The 19,256-nt window shown below is 38.9% G+C and overlaps 1 long non-coding RNA gene across 1 annotated transcript; it reads right to left on the bottom strand.

Annotated features, from left to right (window-relative positions):
- Positions 1–4,444: 4,444 nt before the first annotated feature.
- Positions 4,445–12,907, bottom strand: LOC135304125 (uncharacterized). Its single transcript, XR_010365567.1, has 3 exons — positions 12,798–12,907; positions 12,420–12,600; positions 4,445–4,552 (listed from the first exon to the last, which is right to left on the bottom strand). It is a non-coding gene; the product is annotated as an uncharacterized LOC135304125 (long non-coding RNA).
- Positions 12,908–19,256: the final 6,349 nt, after the last annotated feature.

Here is a 19,256-nt window from a genome sequence, read left to right on the forward strand (position 1 = left end):
TTTCCATAGGGCAGGCTAATTATGGGAGCTTAAATCCTCATTGCTATTGACTTTTCCTTCTGTGTCAGGCTTGTTTATGGCTTCTTATATTTGAGAATATACTGAAAATCTGCAAACGTAGAGAAATTTAGGGCAGATTAAATATAATTTGAAGTGGTTTATCTTTTTTTTTTTTTCCCATCACGTGTGACATGTGAAGATCAAAAGAAAAAAACAAAATCTTTCTGTGGGGGAACATGAGTAGAATTGGTTCACCTGTGTTGTAAACTGCACCCTGCATTTGTTTATAGCCATGGTAGTGGGTTTAATGTGTTAAAATTTGTGTTTTCTGATTTTTAATGAGAGTGAACTGTATGAAAGGAGGTAGCTGCAAAGGTTGGGAGAAAATGGCTACATGGAAAAGAAGTAACTTCTGAAAATAGTCCTAAAATTTTCAGAGATTCAGATCCTAATAATCAAAAATGGATAATACCATTTTTGTTCTCCTGCATTGATAATCTTCAGTTAAAAAAAAAAGAAAAGAAGATCCTAGTTTTGTTTCTTCTCCAGAAGAACAAAGAAACACAGGGCAAGATTAGAAATATTGCATTCTTTAATGCTGGGGTAGAGTTTTCAGAAATGATAAGGCATAAAAATGTTAGCACACTATAAAATATCAAAGGGACTCATTCTTTTCTGACCAGGTTTATTATGCTAATAAACAGAAACAATTTCAAAGAATAATTTTATGTAGGTAAACCAATAATAATAACCACCCTTTTATTCATAGCATGTAACCCACTAGAAAGTTAAAGTCAGGAATTCTCAGACTTCTGAGTAAGCAATCCTGTAGTTCTTGTGATAAATCTTCATTACAAAACCCAGCTATTGTTCCAGTATTCTTCTGTGATTTTTAGAAATTCCATAGTTGTTGAATGAGAAAGCAAACAAATAAATAAATTACAAGGAAACCCCAAGCCAACCAACCAAAAAAAACCACAAAAAAACAACCCAATATGGTTATTTTTGGTTATTTGCTGCACTGCTTTTAAAGTTCATCACAGCCTGAGCCCTCTCAAGGTTAATTAGAAAGGGATTTACCTCTAATTTGTTTCACAGACTCAATTATGTGACCATTTCCACACTGTGTATACTCCTTATTCCAGAATTTTGCCACCTGCACACTCATATGTCAGGTCCATGTTTGGAATTTGTCTGGGATTTTTACCAAGGCAGGAAAACACACACAAGCAATCCCTTGATAGAGAACATTTTGATTTCTTCTGTTGTAATTCTTCATCCTACAAATACATGTTGAGCCAGCAAGTTAATTCATTAATATTTAAATAACTGTTATTTAGGGCAGCTATAAATAAGGGTAAATTGTGGTTGCTGAGAAAATAACTACAAGAGACAGATTCCTAAATACATGGAAATACTGACTGCCATACTCAGGCTTCAGTTCTGCTGCTCAACTTCCTTGAGGAAATATGTGGGGAATGGGGATCTCTCCTGGAGAAGTAGCTGCTTTCTAACATAAAAACTGAAAATTTGTCTGTTCAAGAAATAAATGACTGCAGAGTTAAGATGGCTCCAAGTAAACCTGACCATTCACAAACTGATATCTTGGCTAAAAGCTGAAGTTACAGTCGCAGGGGAAAAGATGTTTTATATGTGTGAATTTCTTGCAAGAACAACAATAAATAAATCTAAATAATTTTAAAGTAGTTTTTAAAAAGGAAAATTTCAGTGACGAGGAAAAGAAAGGGAAAAGAATAAATGGGAGGGAATTTATTAAAGTTGGTGTAGGTGAATGTGTCTTCATCACAGGGAGACTTTAGGGATTTTCCCATTAAAGAAAAGAAATATGTCAAATTGATCAGTAATTGAATTTGGAAAATAATATGTGAAATGCTGATTTTACATTTTAAGAATACTTGCAAACTATGTAAAATATTTATTAATATAAAAGGTTAACTTTTATCCCTTAGAATGAAAAGGGGAAAAACTCACCTTTCCTTATGCATTAAAAGAGAAAAGAAGTTGCAGAAATTCAAAGTGCACTTGTTAACATGAAGCTGTCCCTCTTTTCCATCAGATATTCTTGATCCCTGGCAGATGCCTCATACAATTCAATGTCAGCACTAAGCCAGTGGAGAATAAAAGGCTCGAGCAAAGTAGGACAGGTAAAAAAATGAGCCCTGGTGTCATTTGCAGCCCAGAATTGCTGTCATCCTCTCAGCATACCCCATGGCTGCAGGGGATTTGCTGAAGTCTTGCTTCTCTGAGCAGCAGTTTTTGATACCCTTCTTTCCATCCATCCCTGTAGTTTGTGTACAAGCAGCTTCAGCAGAGGGGAGATCTGTGGTTTCCACCCACAATTATGTTGTTCCTGCAGAAAACTGACCCTTGTGATTCCATGTCTTTACTATATCTGGGACTGCAACTAAGCTCAGAAGGAAGAAGATCTCCAGAGTGATTCCAGTTCTGCAAGGTCAGCTCTGACCTCACCACAGCTCCCTGCAGTCAGCCTTCCCATCTGGATTGTCCAAAGCCAGATTGGACAGGGCTTGGAGCAACCTGGGACAGTGGAAGGTGTCCCTACCCATGGCAGGGGTGGCACTGGATGAGTTCAGGGTCCCTTCAATCCCAAATTACTCTGGGATTCCATGGCCATGCTGTCCTCTGCACTGTGTCTCCTACTGAAGGATCAGCGTGTGGATGTTTGTACTTTTGGACAAGAGGCATGGTGAAAAATAAATGTCTCCTTTCTGAAAGACAGATGCCAGGGAACTCAGGAGAGAAAGCTCCGGGGTTTAATAGAACCACAGGGTCACAGGATGGTTTGAGTGGGAAGAGACCATAAAGATCACCCAGCTCCACCCCCTGCCATGGGCAGGGACACCTTCCACTAGCCCAGGTTGCTCCAAGCCCCATCCAACCTGGCCTTGGACACTGCCAGGGATCCAGGGGCAGCCACAGCTTCTCTGGGCACCCTGTGCTCCTGAGGGGCTGATACAGGAAATTTACAGCAGTGACCACATGGCAGGACAAATAAATGAATATTAAAAAACTGCTACTACACTCAATGACAATTTGAGGAGAAAAACTTCCCAGATGGTGAAGCTCAGCAATAAAATGTTCTGTCAGTACTTTGATATTAAGAAGCAGTTGCTTTGTGTGATATCACAGGGTAACAACCTGTTTACCAGAATCCAGAGCTATTAGTGAAGGAAAAAAAGAGGTAATTTTGATATTTTACTATTTATTGTATTGCATGCAATATGCTTGGAGTGGGAGATGCAGCCCTGTATCTGCTTTGAATCCTTTCTCATCTCACTGGAAGAAAAAATTATATTACCTATTTTTTTTGTCTTCATAACCACGTGAAAAATACAGTTGGTTGTGTGGGATCAAATGGAATTCTGAGTTCCCATTACTCATCTGTGGAATTCCAAAATATGTATTTAAACTAGCCCTTGATATTTTTGCACAAAAGTTTATTATGGAGTTGGAACTACTGTGTTATCCCTTTAAAGAAAATGAACTGTTATAAATCAAATTGCAAAAGTTAGGAAAGCAAAATTCATAATTTCCAAGCTTTCATCTCCTGTGACTTATGATGGCCCACTTTGTCACTGAGCAACTGTTGCCAAAAAATCTGCATCTTAATCCACAATTCCAAGAAAGATGACACCCACTTTCTGTAAATGATCAAGGTTATAATGTATATTTCAAATATTTTTGCTTCCTTTGGCTGAAATATAGTCCAAATAAATTTTTAGGGTCTTTTGTATATTTAATTTTTTCATTACAAATTACTGACAGCACCTAGAAATTGGGTGTTTAAGGATGCTGTCTGCAAGCTGCTGATGTTTCTGTGTGAAAGTGAAAAAACAGGCAGCATTTAAAACAAGGTAAAGTGTCAACAATTCATACTCACTTTCTTATACTTTGCAAAGTTTTCCAGAACTTCTCTGGATTACTCCCAACAAAATGGAAGTGTACTGTGTGTATTTTCAGGAACTTTTTTATTTACTTTTTTTGCTTCCCTGATCCCAGGGAAAATAAACAGCACATAAAATTTGGGTTGACTCATGTTAAGAACTTCCTTTGGGGTTTTCACCAAAATTAAGAAGAGCTTGTAGCATTCCATCATGTTACAGCCACACAGCACCTGCTGTAACCTGCACATTTATGGGATTTATGGAGTTCTGTCCTTGCTGTTCTCTTTAGTCCTTAGGTACAATTTGGAGAAACAACAGAGGAAATGTTTGAGCTGCTGGATGGTTGAATTGACCCAATCCATGAGACTTTTGCACTTCCCACTCACCCACTGCTGCTGTGGGGTGGCAGATCCAATGGAAAACCTTTGGAAAATCAGTGCCCTCCTAAAGTGAGGAATAGCAGGAAGCTGGGACGCCTGAAGACACTCCAAGGAGAACTTGAGCTCCTTCTGAGAATGGTGTGGTTACACATACATGAAATTAATTACATGTCAGGCATTGCTGGATTGAGGACTCGAGATAAAAAGCCATCTGGTAGATTTTCATTACTTATCATAACATCCTTGCTGAAAAAAAGCGTAAAAACTCATTATGGAGTACAAGCTGTAATATTAAAATCTAAATTGCAGAAAACACAAGAAATTAAAAAGTGTAATGAATATAGCACATTGTGCAGTTTAAGATTAAATTAAATTCAAATCATTTGTTAAAATGACTAAGTAATAGACCACATTGTTGCATTTAATTTTGGGGATAAAAGTTGCTGTAGAAATCATTGTATTAACCATATAATTATTTATAGATTGGACAGGTAGTGGAAATAATCAAAGTTTAATATTCTGTACTGCAGATGTACACAGTAGAATAACAAAACTCTTCCACAATGATGTACAAAAATAGCCTAGTGAGATTACTTGCAACTTTTTATAGTCACTTTTAAGAACTTTCCATTAGATCCCCAATCATTTATCAAACAACCACCTGTTACTTGAGAAATCAGACTAAAAAAACATTTCTGGAAGTCATGGACTAATTTTTCATCATTTCTGTCCTCTGTGCACAAAACCCCAAATAAACAAACAATAAAAAATTGCCAGGTTAATTAATTCTATGAGAAGATCAGTGACAAAGACATCAGTGATTTTTAGTCTGTGCATCATTTATTAAAATTGAAGGAGTCGTTCATATAAATTATTTGAATTTGGACAGAGGTTATTGCTAATTCTATAAGCCTAGAATGGTCCCACTGTCTTTACAAGGTGAACCTTCTTATTTTCTCATCAGTGTTTGTGTATAATAATAGTTAATATGGGAGAATACATTTTATCTTGTAAAATGTTACTGAGACTTCAGCCTTATCCATGCTTAGATATTCCCTGTTTTCATTTTCCATTTCCCTGATAATATTCCATTGGATACTATCAGCAGCACTATGCTAGTTTTGGAAAACACATTATCTCATTCTACAGGTTTAAGTTAAAAACCCCTGAATGAAGAAAAAGAAAATGTAATCTTGCAGTATATAATTATTAGTGATATTTTCAGAGTATTCAAATCCAGCCTCAGAGGTTAATCAGGCAATTGAGAGTTGCAGATTTTTCTTTTTATTACAAGAAAAGCTCTCGTATTTTGTGAAGTAGGGAGGATGAAGAATAAAAGTAAATGGTTCCTGTGAGGAAATTTTGAAGGAGCTGAAAATAATTTCTCAGGTTTTTTGCATTTTGATGGAAGATTTGAGAAGGAAGGAAAATAAAATAAGTCAACTTAAAATAGTGTACTTTCCTTATTGTTATTTCCACTTATATTTTCTAAGTGAGTAGAATAGCAATAAAACTGTGACATTCTTTTGCTAAGACCCATAAACACTAACATTTTAGGAAGCTTCCTGAACTGCAAATGTGGACATCTACATGGAATCCCAGAATCCCAGAATGGTTTGGGCTGGAAGGGACCTTAAAGCCCATCCAGTGCCACTCCAGCCATGGGCAGGGACACCTTCCACTAGCCCAGGTTGCTCCAAGCTCTGTCCAGCCTGACCTTGGACGCTTCCAGGGATCCAGGGGCAGCCACAGCTTCTCTGGGCACCCTGTGCCAGTACATGTTCCAATATACACTGATATTTTCTTTGAAAATTGTCGTACATATTTACATCCATATTGAAACACAAAAGTGTACAGCACTTTAAGCACAAATTTTGATATAAAAAATAAACAGAGTGCTGTTTATTATGTTGGGGAATTAAACTGAAATTAGCTTCCCCCTAAGACCACTGGTATCTTGGCTTGAACAATGCTAAAGAAGATCCATCTCTCCAGAAGTGCAATTCCCTGGACATGGAAAAATCCATCTTGTGTCATCAGAACAGTTACTGAACATCCCAAGCCTGATCTGCAAACAGACCAAATGTCACAGTCAGACAATCAGGCTCCCAGGAAATATTGATTTATAGCTGGAAAAGGCACAAGAAATGCAGGGATTAGCAGCATTCCAAGCTCAGCTCGGTGTCATTAAAAGTTTGATCTTCATCCTGTTGTGCCAGGGGAAGTTTGGATTGAAGCTTAGGGAAAATTTCATCACAGAAAGAGCTGTCAGTCCTGGGCACAAGTTCCCATAGCAGTAGTGGAGTTCCCATCCCTGGAAGGATTTAAAAGATGTCTGGATGTGACACTTGGAGGCATGGATTAATGGTGGCTTTGGCAGTGCCGGGGCAATGGTTGGTTTTGGAGGGTTTCCCAACCTAAAATATTCTATGATTCTGATTCTGTGATTGTGATTCTGTGTCTTTGGTTGAAGATACCATTTCTGAGGGAAGATGCTCTTGCAGCTGCCAGTCAGCCATTTGCTCAGAAAGGATTGCATGCCTGCCTTGACACTGTCCAAATAATTAATTTGGTACTAATTTGAGTGAAGTGTTGATTGAGGTTATTTCAAAATAAGCAAGAAGCTTTGGTGGTGTGGATCAGATTTATCTCCAACCTAAAATTAAATGGTCTCACCAAGTCCTATTAATTTTGAAGGCCTGGCCGTTAGAAAACCCACATGGAGCTGTGTCATATCAATGAATTTGGATCATTAATTCTGCCAATCACAGAACCACTGGAAAAGCCCTGCAAGAGCATTGAGTGACTGATCCCCACCTTGTCCCCAGCCCAGAGCACTGAGTGCCACATCCAGGCCTTCCTGGGACACCTCCAGGGATGGGGACTCCAACATCTCCCTGGGCAGCCCCTTGCAATTTCAAGGAGCACCTTCCCTGGTGTTGGGGACAAATTCAGATGCTCAGTGTGCCTGTTGTTAATAATTTGTGTAAGGCCTGCTTGGAGATCTTCTGATCTTCTAGGCATGTCCTTATATATTTGTTATCTTTTGAAATTATAGATGGTTCAAACCTAGGAACAACTCTTGAAAAGTGTTTCGTTTTGTAGCTTCTCCAGGTAGCAGATAATCCTTTACAATAATATCCACAGCTCTCTGCAGGCCACAAAAACCCTCCTGGAGGAGGCTGCAGGGAAAGATAACTTTTCCCTACTGGCTTTAAATCAAGTTTTCAGAACAGCAGCAGAACTCAAGTTATTGTATCAGGCAGCTCCCATCCATAAAGACCCCAATGTGCTCCATAAAGGAATTACCTCAGCTCCAAGTAGAATATGGAATCTTTTTATAGGTGGGTCTCAGCACCAAACTCAAAGGGAAGAAAATAAACAAACCTCATTTCAAAGGATTTAAGACATTCTAACTAAGTCAAATGCATTTACTTGAAATGGAATGTGGTTGAAATCTAAGCTTACATCACTTTCTCTTGGGAAAAAAAATGAGTCATTAGTGATGGGAGTCAAAATGGAACAGCTTCAGTGAGAGAATTTGCCTGCAGTGAAGGAATCTTTCAAAATTATTATTTCTTTCCTTTTCCCTGTTTTTAATTCTGCCAATATTTTCAGGGAATGCAGAAAACTTGGAGTGTTAACAGTGAATTGCATGTGCCATCTACTGCAGAAAAGTCGTTAATACTTAATTAACCACCACAAGGAACGTGGGGGAAATGAATCTATTAAGTGTGAATAGTTAAAAAGGGCAGTGGGTACCACTGTGCTTAAGTAGCACCAGAAAGAAAAGGTTGTTAAAATTATACTCCTCTGGAAAAGAGAAGGGAATAGCTCTTGAAGAAAATAAACTAATATAGGATAAGGAAATAAAAGGGAAAAACCATGCACTAGATGAAAAAATTGCAACAGATTTTTCAGCTGGCATATTGGAAGTGTTTGCACATTCCTGCAGCAGGTGAAAAATAACCCAGGAAGGCACCAAGGAAGAAAACACGAGGAGAAATAAGTGCAAGGTGCAGTTCATGTAGGGATCAGGAGAATGTTTTGCTATGGCATCAAGAAGCTCTCATCAAGTCCTGAGGCACAAAGAAGGAAGGCTCAGGATGCAGAACAGAAATGTGCTGAAATTCTCAACAATTTTGCAGAATATTTAAAAGGATAAAGCTGCTTCTAGACTAAATCCAAGAAAAGCATTGTACAATAAAAATGCATAAATTATTGATTCTTTAAGTAATAGATGTGCTGAAAGGACTAGTTCAAGTAATTAATTAATTCAATGGTCAGACTAAGCAGATCATTTTCTCTCTGCCTCTGTTCCTTCCACATTTTTTGCACATTTGGCTGTGGTTAAGTGGCAATGATAAATATTCTACTGAAAACAGTGAAGGCAAGGGAATGGACAGTTGGAGAAGAATTTAGGATTCTTTCTTCTGTGGCTTTAGGTTGATCAGTGTGAAAAGCTTTAGACTTAACAGGGAAAATGTGCTGAGATTATTTTTCAAGAAACTATCCTCGTGCCTGCTATAAAGTATTATTTTGAGGATGCAGCTTTTACAAAAGAAAATATTAACCACTAATAGAGAAAAACAACTCCCACTCTGCCCCTAAGAGGACAAGTCAGAGTTCATACAAGTTACTCAAATTGCATAATGTGACTTTTGTATTTTTTTTCTCACATTTTTATTAACTTTATTTCTTTCTTTTATGTGCATTGGCTCTGCCAAAAATGTAGTTTCTGGTGGATCAAATTATTTGCTAATTCATGTCCAATTCAAACAATAAAATAGTAAAGAAAACAAAAATCAGTTTGCTTGTTTTGATGTTGACATAATGTCCTAATAGAATTTCTACAAACTCACTAAACCTCAAGTGGATTTTAAGCAACAAAAGGATTTAATCTTTGTTCTGTAAGAATCATTTAAACCGTTGTTTTCTCATTGAATTGAATAATCAAATGTTTGGGCAGATCCCAAGAGGAGTTGTTGGTATCTTTTTAACCACTCTCTAGGCCCCTGATTAATTTCCATATTCCTGTGTCCTGTTGGCTTGAGATGATCCATAAAATTGTCTCATCCCCCCTGTCTTCACCCTCCATTGGAAACAGACTCAAGTTTTGCCAGGGAAGGGTCAGATTAGATAATAGGGACAATTTCCTCACAAAAAGGAAATTGGACCAGGCTTGCCCAGGGCAGTGGTGGAATCCCTGGAAGTGTCCAAGAACCACGTGTGTGTGGCACAGAGGACAGGGTTTAGTGGTGGCCATGGCTGGCTATGGTTGGACTTGGTGATCCAGGAGGGCTTTCCCAGCCTTAGGACTCTGTGATCCCGTTGCTTGGATTTTTACTGAGCACAGCTGTTGAGATTGCAGGGGTCCGCAGGACGAGGTGAGAGATGAGCCTGACTCCATGTTCTTAGAAGGCTAATTCATATATTATACTGTATTGTATTGTAATGTATTATATTATATTATATTATATTATATTATATTATATTATATTATATTATATTATATTATATTATATTATATTATATTATATTATATTATATTATATTATATTATATTATATTATATTATATTATATTATATTATATTATATTATATTATATTATATTATATTATATTATATTATATTATATTATATTGCATTACATTATATTGCATTACATTATATTATATTATATTCTGCTATACTAAGACTATACTAAAAGATAAAGGATTCAGACAGAAGGCTTAACAAGAATGATCATGAAAACTTGTGATTCTTCAGAGTCCTGACACAGCTGGACCATGATTGGTCATTAAGTAAAAAATTCACATAAAACCAATGAAACAATCACATACCACACTCCAAAGCAGCAAAACAGGAGAAGCAAATCAGGTAATTATTATTTACATTTTTCTCTGAGGTCTCTCAGCTTCCCAGGAGAAGAATCCTGGGCAAAGAGACTTTTCAGAAAATACCACAGTGACACAGAGGGAGCCCCAGAGTGGAGAGAGCCCCTGCTGTGGACAGCTTGGAACTGCTCAGGTTTTTCTCTGTGCAAGGAGTCTTGACCTGAGCTTCTTTTCCATGATCAAACCCCCTGCTCTCCAGCACTAAGGTTGGTGTTTATTCATCATCTCCATCCCCAGCTTTCTGAGCCGTGCTGGGTCATGCCAGCACACGACCCTGTAACCTCTGAAAAGCTCCTGGGAGATGACTGCCTCATCCATTTTTTATTTGGGCTGTTCTCCTGATCCTGAAGAAGTGACAAGTCTGGAGATGTCTTCATGCACAGCGTACCCCAAGGTGACAGCTCAGCTCTCACTTGGACTGTCTGTGCAACCCCATCCTGTGAGCTGTGGGATGAAGGAAAAGTGATGCTGGCTGCAGAGGAATGTGTGATTATCCTTCCCTCAGCTTCCTGGTGGGAGCATCCTGATGATTTGTGTGCTGCTGGAACACTCTAAATCTGCTTTCTCTGCTCAAACCAGCACTAAGTGAGAGCAGCTGTCAAGAGAAGCTTCAGCCAGATCTGAACCTTCTGCCCTTTCTCTCTGCACTGCGACCCCGGGAAATGAAAAGTTTTGTCTCTTCTCGACAAGTGCAAGCCTTAGAATCACTAAATTACTGAATCATGGAATCATTAAGGCTGGAAAAGAACTCTGAGATCACCAAAATTTACCATCAAATCAGCACCACCACCATACTTCCAACACAGACATCTTCCATTTTAATTAACTTTAAAATAATACTACTATGAATAATTTAAAAATAGCTGCTGTTTTTAAGGTTTCTTTAGCACCTTTGAAACCATTTTGAACTGTAATTTTGTATTTTGTCTGGAATGAATTAAAATTAAATCTGTCACTGCTAAATTATTTTTGTGGTGCATATTTCCCAGCTGAGCATCAATTTGTTGGCCTAAAGTTGTTTACATTAAAAGCAGTGAATTTACAGTGATCTATGTGCATGTTCTGATATCAATATAATTCAATTAATGTATTAGTATAATTAATTAGCTTAATGCATCAACAGATGCATTAATAACAAGCTTTTCTATTAATATATTTCATAGAATAAACAAACCCACTGGTAAATGTTCTTATATTATTGACTTTAATAAATTAGTAGAGAAAATATATTCAAAACCTTGAAAGAATTTTGAATAATTTTAAAGGAGCCTTGAAATGTTTCTAATATGTTCCTCTAAACTGCTTAATGCCATTTTTGAGAAGATGTAGAGATGGCTTTTTTCAGCTAAGTCAACTTGCCACATGTCCCAGTGATAAAATAATTTGTTCTACTTGTCACTGTGACCTGAATTCCTAGGCCAGTAAAAAAACCCCAAACAACAGAGATCTTAATTCACTGACAATTGCAAAGAAATAATGAGAAATCAGCTGTTTCTTATGAGCTATGCCTAATTTTCTTTTAAAACCAGGATTATACAGGTAGTGACTGCCCTTCAAGAAAATCTTGGTGAGTGGATGATGTGAAAGCTTCAATTTTTACAGGAGATATAAAAATCCTGTTAATAAGTAGAATAAACAGAAAATACTAAATGCTAAATATTCCTCTGTGCAGTGTGAACCTCTCCAAATCATTCCAGTTCTTATATCAAATTTCACCTGTGAATTTTAATTAAGCATTTCTACTCTTCAAGCAGTGCAAGTATCCAGATTTTAACCAATCTAATTATGGTTCTTCCTTTCAAAGGCACAGAGAGAGAATATTTTTCTTGCACATTTTCCTCCCTGGAATGTAGACAAAAATTACATGTTTCCAAACTGTGCAGCCATTTCAAAGGCAAATCAAGGCACAACAAAGGAGAGCAAAATGATAATTTGAAAACAGAATTTAAATACTGTCAACAAAATAATAAACCCAACATTAACTCCATTGATGTCTGTCAAGAGTTGTTTATGGTTCAGACAGTATTCTGAAAAATCTCCAAACCAAAACAAAGAAAAACTTTCCTATTGTGCCTTTTACTTTATTTTAGATCATTCAGGCGCCTGGTAAAAAAATATTTATTTTTTTTATACCTTCTTTCTGAATTGCATTTCAAAATATTTTGAATCAATAGGAAATATTGGAATCTTGTTCAATAATTTTTATTGCATTACCTGTGGCATCCTGAAGAGAACAGTGAGCTCTTGGTGGCAAAACAAATGTAGGAAATAAAGGAACATGGGTTTTTTTGTTGTTTTAAAGAGCTTCACAGCAAGTGCTCACTAGAAGTCTGAGGGCAGCCCATGAATGGCATGGTTACTTCTTGGTGTCCTTGTGGATTTCAAAACTCAATTGCTGTTATTGAAAAGCAAAATAGAAAATCTCTGAGAAAGGATTGATAATTGTGCTTGAACTTCAGGTCAGCTTTTCAATAAAAGCTAATTTAATCGCCTATAAATTGTCTGTTCTGCTTGTTTAAGTGAAGAGGTTTAGAGAGCTCAACACTGAAAGCAGCTTTATTATATATAATACAGACATTTACACAGAGTTACCTGCACAGAGCTCTCGTGAGACCCTGCCTGGAATGCAGTGACACCAGAACACAAGAAGGACATGGAAATGTTGGAGCAAGTCCAGAGGAGGCCATGAAGGGCTCTGGAGCACCTCCCCCATGGAGCCAGGCTGGGACAGCTAGGAATGCTCAGCCTGGAGAAGAGAATTTGTGTGGACACCTCACAGAACCTTCCAGGGTCTGCAGGGGCTCCAGGGAACTGGAGAGGGACAATTCATCAGGAACTGGAGGGACAGGACAAGGGGAATGGCTTCAAACTGACAGAAAGCAGGGTTAGACAGGATATTGGGAAGGAATTGTTCCCTGGGAGGGTGGACAGGCCCTGGCACAGGGTGCCCAGAGAAGCTGTGGCTGCTCCTGGATCCCTGGAAGTGTCCAAGGCCAGGCTGGATGGGGCTTGGAGCACCCTGGTACAGTGGAAGGTGTCCCTGCCATGGAAGGGAGTGGCACTGGATGTGCTTTAAGGTCCTTCCCACCCAAACCATTCCACGATTCTGTGATCTGGGGACAGGATTTACATGGTGGTGGTGCTGGGTTGGTGGCTGGACTTGATCTTAAAGGTCTTTTCCCCCCTTAGCTATTCTATGATTCCTTGACCACATACATTCCGAGGATCTGATGATGGGTCAGTGTAAAAACTTTGTAACTTTCTAAGACATCATCCTTCTCTTTCTTGAAGCAGTTTTATACCCTTGTGGCAGCACTGGTTTTTCCTGGGTGTAGCTGAATTTTTCCAAATCCTGGGATAAAGCAGAGATGAACATATAAAGAGATAAACACAAGATTGTGGAAAACTTTGCACTGGAGGGTTTTAATATGAGTTCAAGACAAGGAGTAGCTATCAAAATGGCTAAAATTCTATGAGTTCTCATTTTTTGCTGGGTTTCTTTTGCATTTTCTCTTATTTCTTCTTGTTTCAAATGGTACTTCATTACCTCCTCATTTTTGAAATGAACTTTTGCATACGCTCAGCATGGAAAGAAGACAGAAAGACAAAACGTGTTCACAGCAAAAATTCAGCATAGATAAGACTTCTTTCATTTATTAGTACTATACACTATAAATGCAATTTGGAGGAGGAAAGAGGAGCTGGAAAGAGAACTTCTTGTTTGTATCAGTCTTCCTCCACAGGACTTAGCAGCCTATCTGTTGCTTTGCAGAAATGTGCAGGAAAAATGCATCTCTCAGTAAATAAGATCCTCACTCATTAAAAAAAAAAAAAAAAAAAAAAAAAAAAAAAAAAAAAGATGACTGAGCTGCAGATATGAGATGTGGGGAGTGAATTTTAATTTGAGCTCTTTCTGCTGTTATGAATCCTCTGCATGAGTTACAAAGTGAAAAATATTTCCTACTGCTGAAGTAACACCTAAAGATGTGATCTCTATCTCCTAGTTACTGGGTTTTTTTCCTCATTACACGTTCCCAAGTTCTGTATCCTATTAAAAAAAATGCCACTACTTAGTGCATAATATAAAATCCCAATATTTTGCCTCATTTCCACATTACAGTCAAATTTACTGTTGTCATTTGGCAAAATGCAGCCTGTGTTGATTAGGATTAAGGAATAGGAAAAGCACAAGCCCAAGTGTGGTGCAACTGCTGTGCTATTAACATGCTATTAAACAAATTAAATCTTTAAATCATGCAGCTTCACTGGAATTCCCTTTGATCAATGTCAGCATTAGGAAGTTGCTTTTCTTATTGCTGCACATTGGAACACCTTCCTGACATAAATACCCCGAGGACTGGAAATGGGCATTAAATCTGCTCTCAGATCCGGAATTTCAGATGAACCGTGGTTAAAGGAGGCCAGGATTAAACAAGCTCCACATTTCCTTTTATTGCTTCACCCGTGCCACTTCCATTCTGTGAAAATCTTTTAATAAATTATTTCCAGTTTATCAAAAGAGAGCTGCTCAAAAGTGCAGGATTCATTTCAGGAGAAACTGAGTGGAAATATCTTTTAGTGGGTAGAGAGCAGAAATGTCTTTCTGGAGTGAACTTGATTTTTCAAAGGTAGATAAAACACCTTTTTAGCTATGGTTAAATTTGCTATTTAGAAAATAAAAACAAACAAAACCAAGAAACCTTGCAATTTTACTTCGTAACCAAAGTATTGAAGCACCTGTGCTCATATGCACTGAAATATTTATCAAACTGTCTGTCACAAGGTGCTCTTTTCTACCTGCAGTGTGCAGTCACTAAAGATAAACTATAATGTCCTATTTATTATTGCTAGGAGTTTATTTTGACATTTTCTTTTATTTCTGGTTCCTTTCCCACACTGTAAACAATGTTATTGTTGCTTGTAATCACACTGAACTATAAAAATACAGAACATTTTAAAATAAATGGATTAAAAAATAAAAGCCCACAGGCTAGATACCTCTAATTTCCTGATAATGAAAACCTGACATTCTAATTAGAAAATGTGTGTTTTCTATCAGGTACCACTGCAATATCTGACTTTCTTTTCCTCCTTGACTCAATCTGCATTTTAAGATAAAATGAGAGGGTGACAACTGCACAAGAACTTTGAGTTGCTTCCTGTTCTGATGCTTCCAGACTGACAGGGATGTGCTGCTGCATGACAGCCATGAGGAGAGATCCCAGGGATTTTCTGAAATAGAGCTTTAGTAAGTAAGACAAGGCTGTGTTTAGCTGGAATTTAAAATAAAAAAATAAATCCCTAATAACCCCCAAAGTTTTAATTTGTAATTAAATGTATAAAATCTAAAATGTATATAACTATTTAGCAGCAAAATCAGCGTCAGCTAACTACTAAGACATTGTTTTGTGAGGTCTTTTCATCCTTCCCAGTGAAATCCAGATCAGGAAGAATTCTTTCCTCTCAGAGCACAAATGCCATCTGAGAATGATGGTCCTACAAGGTAGCATTGTAAAGGTCTGTACACAGCAGGGAAAGCTGCATAAAAAGTGTTTTAAGAGGTCTTTTTACGATCTGCCTCTTCTTCCAGGAAAGAGTTGCTATTTATCCCCGTGGCTTGATAAGGAGTTCAGTTTGGGAACTGTATATTTGTATTATAGCTATGCTTTTTTTACCATCTGACAGGGAAACATTTAAAACATGAGCACTCAGGTGATTGCTCTTCCAGCTTTTTCTGCTTTAGAGTTTCCAGATTTTCAGTGCCAAATTAACTTCTTTCTGCTTGTTTGAGGGCACTGAGGAACTTTCCATCAGAGAACTCTGCTGCAATAATAAACCCTGAACTTCTTTCTGAAGTTTCCTAAATGGATTAAAGCCTTTTTTGCCAGTTTTGCATGTTCAGGCTCAGCATGACGCTGCAAAGGGCTCTGTTGTGGGAAAACCAGGCAGATCAGTGGTTTGAGTTCACAGAGGTGGACTGAGAGCTCTGGACACACTCAGTGAGCTTTCACTCACTGAAAAATGGAAAATGGACATTTTGGAAAATGGACATTGCACAGCACAGGAGCCTGAGTCCCTTCCTGTGACCAGGTCAGTTCACCTCCTCGTGCTGCAGGGCCCCTCAGATTCCTGACAGGAAGAAGCAGTGAGTTTTCCTTTCAAGGAAATGAGTGAGCTGAGACTGGGGTTTTTAAAAATACATCACTGAGATAATTCTTTCTGCTTTCCACTGCGGAGTGGGATGATCCTTTTCTTCAGGACTGCTGCCTATCATTCTCATGTGTGCTTTCTGCAGACAGCTTGTTACAGGCTTTGAAAACATCCAAAAAAACCCAGCAGCAGAGCCCATTCCTGAAATACTCTGTAAAACATTCACCAGTGCAACAGCAATCACAACAACAACAACAAAAGCTATTCCATTTCTTACACGGACTTTTTGGATTTTTGCAATAAACATCTCTTCTTGTCCAAAAATACAGTTTGGAGTCACTGCCATGAATTAAAACAATATATTTGTGTCTTTCTGTCAGGCTGCAGGAACTGCTAATGCCACCTTTGCTTTGCAGGGCTGTAATTTCAGGGTTTGGCTCTAGTGCAGCTTGAATAAGGCCCATGATTAACTCTTATTGTTTAATGTATCCACTGTGCTAAAAGCTTTGCTTGCAGAAGTTCAGCAAATATTAGATTTTCTGGAGAGACTGTACAGTAAACATCCGAGCTCTTGCATTAGTATGTACATCCATCAGATGCTTCTCTTTCCAATTAAAAGCACTTTAGAGCTTTTTTCATGAAAAAGACACTCTGTGCAGTGCAAGGGAAGGGCCAAGAATAATTGACATTCACCCTGTGGAGAGCACATCACCTGCTCCAAGGAACAGAAAGCTAAAAAAAGCATCACAGACAGGAGTGTTCCCTCCAGCTTGTGAGGAAAGAAAAGCCCTGGGGGGAGCTGACATTCAGCTCTGTGCTGGGAGCAGTGACTTTTCACAGCAGCTAGGTAGAGTGACTCCCATGAATGGCTTGAAACCGTAAAACACCAGGCAGGAGCCCTTGCAGAGTTAGCCAGGACAGAATGGGGGTGATTTGGGTTGATGGGGAGAAACTGAAGACAAAGTGGGATGCCAGTGATGGTCTAGAAGGTATTGGGAACCTTGGGAGGTATTGCTTTGCCACAGCCCATGGGTATTTATAATTATTCCAAAACTTTGCTCCTCTGTCCTGCAGAGCCTGGGCTGGTGTTTGGCATCCTTGAGCTGCACACACCCCTAGAAAGAGGTCAAATATCAACACTGGCCTCTCAGAAGCACCCCCCAGCTGGCAGGTGGCCAAAACTGCATGAACACAGCAGAAAAACCTGACTACACATCAACCTCTTTACTGTATAAATACCTGCAGCCCTCAGAGCCCATTGAGGTTCTCCTCCAAAAGCAGCTGCCCCTGAACTGGAACATCTGGAGGCCACCCCTCACAGCAGGACATGACATGGACACCTTGGTGAAATTTTGGCACGCATGTGACATTTAGGATACACACAGGAAGCTCACGTGGCAATCTTTGTATCCCATACTAACTTCAGGTGTTGAGTATTCACCACCAACCCATCTGTTGTTATTAATTAAATATTTCATATACCTACATTTACCAGTAAGAGCTCAATAATGTACCTGATGACATTTATCTGAGAGATCCCTGACTGAACCATCCTGACCTGCTCTGGCAGTGTGTTCCACCCTGGGGACACACTGCCCAGAGAGCTGCTGCCCATGGCTCATGGGTGGGTGTGTTCAGGAGCCATGGATGTGCCAGGACAGCCCTGGCAGGGACCAGGACAAGGCTCTTGTTCCTTGGGAGTCCTTGTTTGGAGCCTCCACTGTGCATGCCAGAGCAGCACTGCCTGAATTGGCCTCTGGAGGCTGAATTTGGGCTCCTCCTCCTGCTTGCAGCTCCCTGGGGCACAAAGAGGAGCTTTGTCACCTCTCAACACATCACCACACGACAGCACCTCTAAAACATGTGGGAGAAAAGAGCCCCCGTTCATGGGGCTTCAGTGGCAGGGACTCCAAACCCACAGTGAGTTATTTATTCAGAACACCACCTTTGGAAGGCTTTTATTCACTCTTTTCTCCCCTAAGCTGAGCAGTTTATGGAGTGAGGTAAGGTGAGCTGCCTACAGCCTTTTGCTTCAGCTTGCACAAGCCCAGCTGTAAATGCAGCCCTCAAACATCCTGCTGGCACCTTGAACAGCACATGGACATTGGAATGGAAATGTCATTTATCCTTGGAAAAGCTTAAATAAAAGAGGGAGTGGCTGAAGGTGAGTTAGCAAGCCAATCAGTCCAGTAGCACATCTCCAGAAGCCACAATTAACATTTCTCTGTTATCAGCTGGAACATTTCAGTTAGCTTTTTCCTGATTCTCTTGCTTATTGGGATAAAAAATTGGTTTCAGGAGGAGTGTGACACAAGCCTGTTGTTTAATGCCCTTGAGATGACCCCTGTGCAGAAATCCACAGGCAGGGACTATCACAGGAAGGGTCTGAAGGATGAGGGAAAGAATCTGCCAGGAGCCTTGATAAAACTGTTGAGCATTTCAAGTTATAAACAAACTTGGAAATCTGAAACTCTTAGCTACTTCCAATATTTTGAAGCCACCAAATTGCATAGTCCTGTTGTTGGCATATTTATATTTTGAATAAAAACACATTTACTGATTAATCTTTGCACTCCAGACTTATCTGAAGGTGCAGTGGGGGTGGAACAAGATGGTCTTTCAGCTCCCTTCCCACCCAAGTCATTCTGGGATTCTGTGATTTTATCAATAGTCACAGATGGCTCTTTCTTGAAATGTAAAGTTGTTTTTCTCCCAGTTCTAGTCAGACTGTACCGAGAATGTTGTTAGTCGTGTAGAATCATTTCAACATGTAAATATAAAAGGAAAAAAAAAATTAAAAAGCTGAAAGGAATGGAAATATTTTCCAAAATAGATAGGACACAAGAGATTCATAGGATAGTCAAAATCTCTTCCTAAAAGCAGTAGAAGGTTATGACATAA

The sequence above is a fragment of the Passer domesticus genome, chromosome 7, assembly GCF_036417665.1.
Source record: "Passer domesticus isolate bPasDom1 chromosome 7, bPasDom1.hap1, whole genome shotgun sequence".
Taxonomy (NCBI): Eukaryota; Metazoa; Chordata; class Aves; order Passeriformes; family Passeridae; genus Passer; species Passer domesticus.